The 8,646-nt window shown below is 37.5% G+C and overlaps 1 long non-coding RNA gene across 3 annotated transcripts in view; it reads left to right on the forward strand.

Moving 5' to 3' along the window:
- Positions 1-4,025, forward strand: part of LOC108647912 — a 75,833-nt gene extending 71,808 nt beyond the window's left edge. For all 3 annotated transcript variants that reach the window (XR_001924782.2, XR_004223297.1, XR_001924783.2), the window contains one exon: positions 3,848-4,025. This is a non-coding gene — a long non-coding RNA (uncharacterized LOC108647912). The remainder of the gene's footprint in view (positions 1-3,847) is intronic.
- Positions 4,026-8,646: the final 4,621 nt, after the last annotated feature.

Below are 8,646 nucleotides of genomic sequence, written 5' to 3' on the forward strand. Positions count from 1 at the left end.
AAGACTGGGCCCTCATGTAGGCTGTGCTTCTTGACACCTGAATGACGTGCAAGTTGGGGGTGTGTATGGGGGTTGCTGGGTGGTCGCCTACTTACCTACCCCCGCCTACCCCACTTGGAACAAGTGCTGCCTATTGCAGACTTTGCTCGATTCAAGACACATGCTGCGGGTCTATGTGCTTCAAAAATAGCACAGAGAAGTTTGGCTACTTAGACAATGCACCACACGGTGTGCAAAGTGCAAGTATAAAGCCTGTTATTCCAAATGCTTGGAACCTGATATCGATAATTGTTGATAATTGTTATTTGGATCTCCATACCTTATGGGGCTGATTTACTAAGACACGAATTCGAATCCGAATTGGAAAAATTCCGATTGGAAAACGAACATTTTGCGAGTTTTTCGTATTTTTTGCGATTTTTTCGGCGTCTTTACGATTTTTTCGTAGCCATTACGAAAGTTGCGCAAAGTCGCGATTTTTTCGTAGCGTTAACACTTGCGCGAAAAGTCGCGCCTTTTAAATTTTAACGCTACGAAAAAGGCGCGACGTTTCGCGCAAGTTTTAACGCTACGAAAAAATTGCGACTTTGCACAACTTTCGGAATGGCTACGAAAAAATCGTAAAGACGCCGAAAAAATCGCAAAAAATACGAAAAAATCGCAAAATACAGATCATTACGAAAAAAACGCAATCGGACGCATTCGGCCCGTTCGTGGGTTAGTAAATGTGCCCCTAAGTCTACTAAAAAATCATGTTACCATTTAATAAACCCAACAGGATTCTTTTGCCTCTAATCAGGATTCATTATATCTTAGTTGGGATTAAGCTACTGTTTTATTATTACAGAGAAAAAGGAAATCATTTTAAAAAATTGTAATTACTTGATTAAAATTGAGTCTATGGGAGTTTGCCTACCGTAATTTGGAACTTTCTGGATAACGCGTTTCCAGATAATAGATGCTATACCCGTAACAAATTTTTTTGCACTTTGCACACTATGTGGTGTATTGTAAATAACTCCTGTAAAAAGTATGCAGAGTATTGTGGGAATTTTGGAGAGCTCATTCTGCTACATTGTTTCAAAAGTCAGAGAAAGCAGTACAGAAAGGGAGAGACATATACTTTCTTCAATTGCAATTACATTTACAATAACTTTAACACCATTCCATGTTTATAAATAATGTAAATTTGCTTAGAATGATATTTTTTCATTAGGCAAAATTATATTTTTGTGTTGAAATCATCTTTAAACAGTATTTGACTATATTTATTAATTCTGGTAAATTGACATTTGTAAATTAATAAAGGATAAGCCTTTGGTCATTATGCGAAGTGAAGCATATTCCATTGTCTATAAATGATTGGTTACCATAGGAGAATACGTTATTTTGCCTTTGCTATGGGCATTTATGTATGTATTACTGTGGGAGTTTCTGTGACTAGGTAAGTAAAACATCATACATAGATTTTTACCTTAGAACAAACGTATATGGACTGCTGGTAGCTTTATCAGTTGTCCTTGGGAGAGACACCTGTTAAAATATCTCTGTATTTAAATAAAACAGCTTGTATTAGAGTAATTTGGGAAACATTTTGGTTTTTTTTATATATGGAGTTGATTTGGTCGCTTTTATATTAAATAGGGAGGCAGGCTGACTGGAAAGACAAAGGAAACAAGTGCAAGAAAAAGCAGAAATATTTAAAGGCATACTAATATTTCCCAAATACCCCTTCCTGTGTGTATGTATATGCTCAGCCAATGAGCCGAAAACAGTATGACAGCAGAATAACATTGTGTCATCTTCAGGGAAATTTGGTCCACAAGATGTGAGATATTGTGTCACTTTATTGTGTGGACTGGCCCTATCTGATGTTGTCAGAGGATGGCTCACTGTGAGAGCTACAGTAAACGGTATATGTTTGTATTGAAAAGTGGGAAATTGAAAAATTAAGTTTTCTTTTCCACTCTATTCTGTTCCCAAGCTGAGTATAATTATGCACTTTACATGGGTACATGCACCTTGTATAATTTCATTTGGATTTGAACAGTAGTTATATATGCATGTAAACAGAAAGGCTAACACTGAAATTTTAAAGGACATTTTTGCACAATGAATTCAAGTTTTTCAGCACTCATAAATGTAACATTTTCAGTGGTTTTATGGGTACTTGTAAATGCATTTGTTTAGCAATGTAACATTGAAGGGAGCAGAACCAGCAGTGCAGAGACTAGCAAGAAACGGACATATTGCAAATTAATTTACAAATAACTAAAGACATTTATATTAACTGATATTTTTAAATTCATTTATATTCTTTCATTATAAATGAACTCACAGATATACACATAATCTTTTAGAAATGTCACATGTGTACACAAACACACCCACACAAGGTAACATAGTAAGTTAGGTTGAAAAAGATACATGTCCATCATGTTCAGTCTTTTATCTCCATACACTTTTTTTATTTTATTTTTTTGTCTTTGTTTTTTCCTCTAAAAACTGTTTACTTACTTACTGACCATGCTTAACAGTTATTTTTCATTGATGGATTTGGATTTGTTAAAATGTACTTTTTATGGCTGTACCCCACATCAAATGCAGTAAATGTAATATTGCAGTAGCTGAAATGACAAAAATTATAAGACATATGCCTTATTTTCATTTTGGGGCCCCTACATTGTGCATTCTTAGATAAACCTATGCAGATGTGGGGGTTAAGGTGTTGCAAAGTGGAAGCATTGAGGCGTTTTGTTTTTTATTGTTTTTTTAAATGTCTGTATTTTAGGGCTCTGGCACACGGGGAGACAATGTAAGTCGCCGGTGGGATGGCAGGGGAAGGCAACTCGGGGAGATTAGTCGCCCGCGAACAGGGAGTTTTGCCGCGGGCGACTAATCTCCCCGTGTGCCAGAGCCCGTAGGAAACATTAGGAAAGCATGCAGTTTGGTAGTTTGAAGCAGAAAGACATTCACCCATTATGGATTCATCAGAATATGTGGTTTACTTGGAAGCCAGATTTCTTTTGTAGTGCTGTGAAAATGTGGTAATTTACTGATTACTAAGATTTTTATTTATACAAGTCAGAAATCTCTGTAAAACCCCACGGAGCAGCCAGTTACCAGGGGCGGCAAAAAGCCGCCTCTAGTAACTTTAAGAGACAATTTAAAAATTTTTAAAATGAAAATTTGGCTCTGCTAGCACTCTCTGCACTAGAGAGCAGGAGAGAGGGGGAAGCATCGCCAGAATTGTTTCTGGTCGAGGTGGTAATAGAATAAAATTATTATTACAAAAAGAGGCAAGATGACCTAAGTAATATTTACCGATAACTTATTGCAATTTATTGTAATGAGTTTTTAATGTATCTATCCTATATATTCTTCTACCGGACATACATTTTATGTGAAAATTGGACTCTTGATAATTGGTGATGGGATCTATTACTAAGAGTAACGGTATTGTGAATCACCCATAAATACAGTAGCACTGTGATAGCACTATAAATGGTCTGAGAACCCACTGTTTTTAGTAACTTAATAAAAGACCGAAAGATGTCTGAAATGTTGCTGTAACCCAGGTCAGGACCCATGTCTGAACAAAGGCTTTCAAGAAAACTTTATTTGGCAAACCCCAGGTCCTGAGCATTCTGGATAACAGGTCCCATACCTGTACTTAATAATATACTGTAATGTGCTAGTATGTGTTGCATGCTGGCACATTGGCCGATACAAGGAAGGTTACTGGTTTGTCCTGAGACTTGAGTTGGGAGGGAAAAGATTTACTTTGCTCTCAGCACATGGGTGTTTCTTTTATATTCTGATTGATTGGGCTCCTTTTTTCCTGCAGGGTGAGGCCCAGCTGAGGATATTAAGCAAAAGGATATTTTACTGGGGAGTCCTCAGTACCAGCTATTATAATCATTTCTTTGTGCAGACTGGCCTGAAACCAAGTGACAGATTCTCATGCAACCCAATGTATGTTTAATTGTGTTTATATGCTTAATAAAAATTAAGTTTTAATACAGCCTTCTTTCCCCATTCTATGCTTTCAGTGTCTAACATGTACTCTTTACAAAATATCCTGTGGTATTGATATGAGTAGTGTGGCATGTGATGCCTTATAACCACACCATCTACAGGGAGCTGATTTTTTTTATTTCTACATTTACACCTCTGAACAGCCTACATTAATCCCATATTTATTACTCAGTCAGGGTGGGCAGTGCTGAGAGTCTTTTATCAGAGCACAGGAACACCCCAGATGCAAGTGCTTTCTGAATATGGGGCACAATTTTGCAGCACTTGGTGCTCTAAAGTAAATTCCCCTATGGCTTGGTCTTTTTCACATCTATTTCTAAGTCCCAGTACCTGTATCCATAATTAGCTGGGTGAGATAATTATATCCCTTTCTGTAATGACCCTCTATGACTGTAAGTTAGGCAGACATAACTAGAAAAAGCAGCCTTGTGCTCCACCGTAGGATTAATAGCTTAAGGTAGCTCTCCTTAGACAATACTGGCCTTAAAGTGAAGGGACCATATTAAGAATAGTAAATCAGACTAGTATTTCTGCCCCTAAGAACCATGTATTCCAATAAATAATTTAATAAATAAGGACCTCTGGTGTCCTAGCTACCTAATTTGTGCAACAGAGGGGTGTAGTTCAACAACACCACTCCCTTACCACAATATTGCAAGGGCCCAGCTGAGAAAGAGAGTCTGAAAATAACCGATATTCATACTAGCTAAGCTAGACATACATTCTAGACCAGTGATCCCCAACCAGTGGCTTATGAGCAATATGTTGCCAGGCCCAGATTTGTAGTCATGCATGCGTGGGGTGGGGGGCAATAGGGGCAGCCTCTGGGCGCCGATATAACAAATCCGGCGCTGCATGCTGCTCACCAACCCCTTGGATGGTGCTCCCAGTGGCCTCAAAGCAGGTGCTTATTTTTGTATCCAATTTGTAGCCAATTTAAGTTCTTATTTCTACCCTCAGGAACTTTTTTTTGATGCTTGTGTTGCTCCCCAACACTTTTTCCATTTAAATGTGGCTCACGGGTATAAAAGGTTGGGGATCCCTGTTCTAGACCAAGATATATTAACCATAAAGTAGTCCCCTGGTGTTTTTGTAGTTCATTAGATCTGTTATGTTAAAGGACCAGTAACATCATAAAGTAAATATACAAAGAATATAAAAACTATATTTCAAATGTGTGGGAGGGGGAATTTACTAACATTCAGATTTTCATTGTTTTATATTTTTTTGAAGCCACAAAAAAATTAATTTCCACGATGAGCAGTCATTTATCAAAAGATCCAAACTAAAAATGTAACATTTTTGTATTGTCATACAAAAGCCAGCATCATGAAAACATGAAAACCTCTAAAACAGCGAAGCAAGGAAAGATCGTCCAGTTGTAGGAGGGACATCTGCTATTGACTTCTACATGATCTCGACAGGTTTTTGATGGCATATTTTTGTTCTCACAACAAAATTGAGCATTAGTAAATGCCCTTGAATATTGTGTAAAAAAGGGAACATGCATGGATTTATTTAAATTGATACCCCCCCCAAAAAAGTTATTCAAATATGGAATTATAAGGCTGCTCATTAAAATTAAAATGTAATGTGGTTTGACCTAAACGCAGGGTGAAAGTTTTCTTTATACTAAAGGACAAATATTTATATATGAATATAGGGGAGAAATGACGGCACTCACAGGGATTTTCACACAGGAAACATCAGGTGAAATAAAAAGTGAGGTTTTATTCAGTCCAACCTTTCAGTTCCCAATTGTAACTTTCGTCAGGGACGGTTTCGAATTGAGAACTGAAATGTTGAACTGAATAAAACCTCACTTTTTATTTCACCTGATGTTTCTTGTGTGAAAATCCCTGAGTGCCATCATTTCTCTCCTATCTGCATACTACAACATCGCACTGACACCCAGGTAGCATCTAATATTAATGGTGTGCAGCTTACTGACTATTTTTATATATGAATATATATATATAAATGATCTAAGATGATTTTTGGGGAGTCAAAGCCTCTCTATATTACTGTATGCTCTTTAGGTGGACTGTTTAGGCTAAACAGTAAATGTCAATTATAAGGCTATTGTCTGTGATAGTTTTCTTTTATAGGTTGTTTAAATTCATTCAACTTGTCATTATTTTGGCAGAATTATTAAAATTCATGTTAGCAAGATCATTTTTTATACTCATACAGTTGATTACTTATACAGTTGAGAAATTCTTTTCATCTGCAATTCAAGCTTTGAAGGGGGGCATAAAAATAAATTAACCAGGAACTGGGAAATGAAAGCCCATGGCAGAGTTAGGAATAAGGATGGAGAGCTGTGGCCATGGCATCATGCCAGTTGTTAGGTGGGCTAAGATGGGTTAAAATGGGTTTGCAGGAATATTTCCTAGGCATTCTGAGTGGAGCAGATCAACAGTAAACTACCCACTTTTCAATGTCTTTATTTAAGTAAAGGAAAAAAGGGGCTTAGCATATATATAGTATTGAAAAAATTATACCTGGGCACCGCACTAGTCATATAATTGCATGAACAGCTTACATTTAAGTGTAATTTCTGTTTCTTTTAAAGCATGGATATACAAGTCTCTGATGGCTTAGCATACAGGATGCTCATATGCTTGCATTTAGTCTTCTTTATCTTTAAAGGGCTGGTGCTACTTTTATGCCTGTTGCAGTCTTATTTCTTCAGGTTGGGAAAGCTCTTCCTAGATGAGCTCCCTGATGGTATGACGATGTAACTTCTGCCCCACACAATCATGTCTCAATTTTATGTCCTGGTAAGATAGGAGTTGGAACCTGGGTTGGCACGATTACAGGCATTGCCTAAGATGAAGAAATTGCTTGCAGTTCTGCACTTTCTGGGGAATGCAACCTTTCATTAAGTTTCTTCATGTGTCATCATGAGCCATCCCTCTTCAACAATTTCCTAACTAAAGTGAAGGTGCTGCTTCTGCACTTGCAGAGAATAATTTCTTTCCCATCAGCTAAGGCAGAGTTTTAACGCATTAACCATTTTCCAAATTGCCTGTGGACCTGCATTCATGTTCAGCTTACACCCCTCCAACATCAACAGGAGCGTCTTTGCAACTGGAAGTGCTTACACTACATTAGTGTTCAAAAAGAATGTCATTTTGTCCTGAGGATCATGAATGTTCTGGGTTTTCCAGAAGTATGCAGGACGTCACTATGCAGTCAGCTCTCCACAGTCTCTTCACCTAGGGAGAGACGCCAGTTGGCTGACTTGTGGGTAAGCAAATGCACTTTTTTTTCAAGCTTTAACAAATTGGAATATTTAGAAACAGTACCCCAGAATGTCTGTTAGCAATATATAGTAGTGTATAGTGAAGATCTTAACTACTTTTAATAAGGTGCTGAGGAGTACCATTTACAGTAGGGTCACTGAGAACTGCTTTACAGCATACACCAATTATTATAATAATCTTATATACCAAATGTGTAGATTAGTTAACTTATGGCCTTACTTTACCTAAAATAGAAACTTATGTTATAAAATGTCCTATTATTTGCAAGTCTGCAATTGCCCTATTAGTTTATTCACTTTTGATCCAGGGACTGGTCCAATTGCCATCTTGGAGTCAGGAAGGAATTTTTTTCCCCCTTAAGATGGGTTTTTGTGCCTTCCTCTGGATCAACTAGCAGTTAGGCAGGTTATATATGGGCCTTAAGGTTGAACTTGATGTATGTCTTTTTTTAACCTAACTTACTATGTTACTATGTTAAATATTAGCACCCTTCTTTTTTAGCCGCCGCCTTTTTCCAGTTCTCAGATAGGGGACCCTAACAGTACAAAAATATGCTATGTGAGACATAACATTTTATGTTTTTGTCAGGTTTCAATGCAGGCCTTCTGCTAATTATTTTCCAGTGTCTAGCAGAGCTGTTTGGTTGCTTGGGTAAATAGGACCAACGTAACCATAACTACAAACATTATTAATTCGGAGGGCTGTCTACATTATATATTAGAGAGACAGCAAATCCTGGATTTAGTCAAATCTTAGCAGTTTCTTTTTAGGATTCAGGCTGAATTGAAATCATGTGACTATGGAAATTCACATTTTTTCATTGATGATTCACCAGGATTTCTCTAATTTGCACATCCTAATTAGGATTTAGATTCAATTTAGGATTCAACCAAATCCTTTGTGGAAGATTTAGAAAAGTTAATGTACTGTGCTAGCCAGTCAAAATGTTACAGGGTTTGAAATAGAAAATAACAAAAGTGGTATAAAGGTGATACCTTTTTTTGGCTAACTAAGCAAGCCATAGCAAGCTTTCAGAAAACTTTAGTTCTGGTTATCTTAGTCAAATCTGGAAAAAGTGAATTTGGTGCATTTCTATATAAAAAGTACTTTTCCCTGGTCCTTTCACAGTCAGTACTACCAAGTACCCCCACACTCCACATCAGAAGAAATGGCCCACAATCAGTGGGACGGGACCCCTACCTGCCCCCAACCCCTCACCCAGGTGAATTTTTTATTCTTCTCTTCACTCTGCTCCTTTTTTGGAGCTCAGTTTTGGTTTTACAGTGGGGATAGCGAGGACCAGCCCAAAAGGCATCCCTGGAACAGGGTTTTATCCTCT

This window comes from Xenopus tropicalis, chromosome 6 (assembly GCF_000004195.4).
Source record: "Xenopus tropicalis strain Nigerian chromosome 6, UCB_Xtro_10.0, whole genome shotgun sequence".
Taxonomy (NCBI): Eukaryota; Metazoa; Chordata; class Amphibia; order Anura; family Pipidae; genus Xenopus; species Xenopus tropicalis.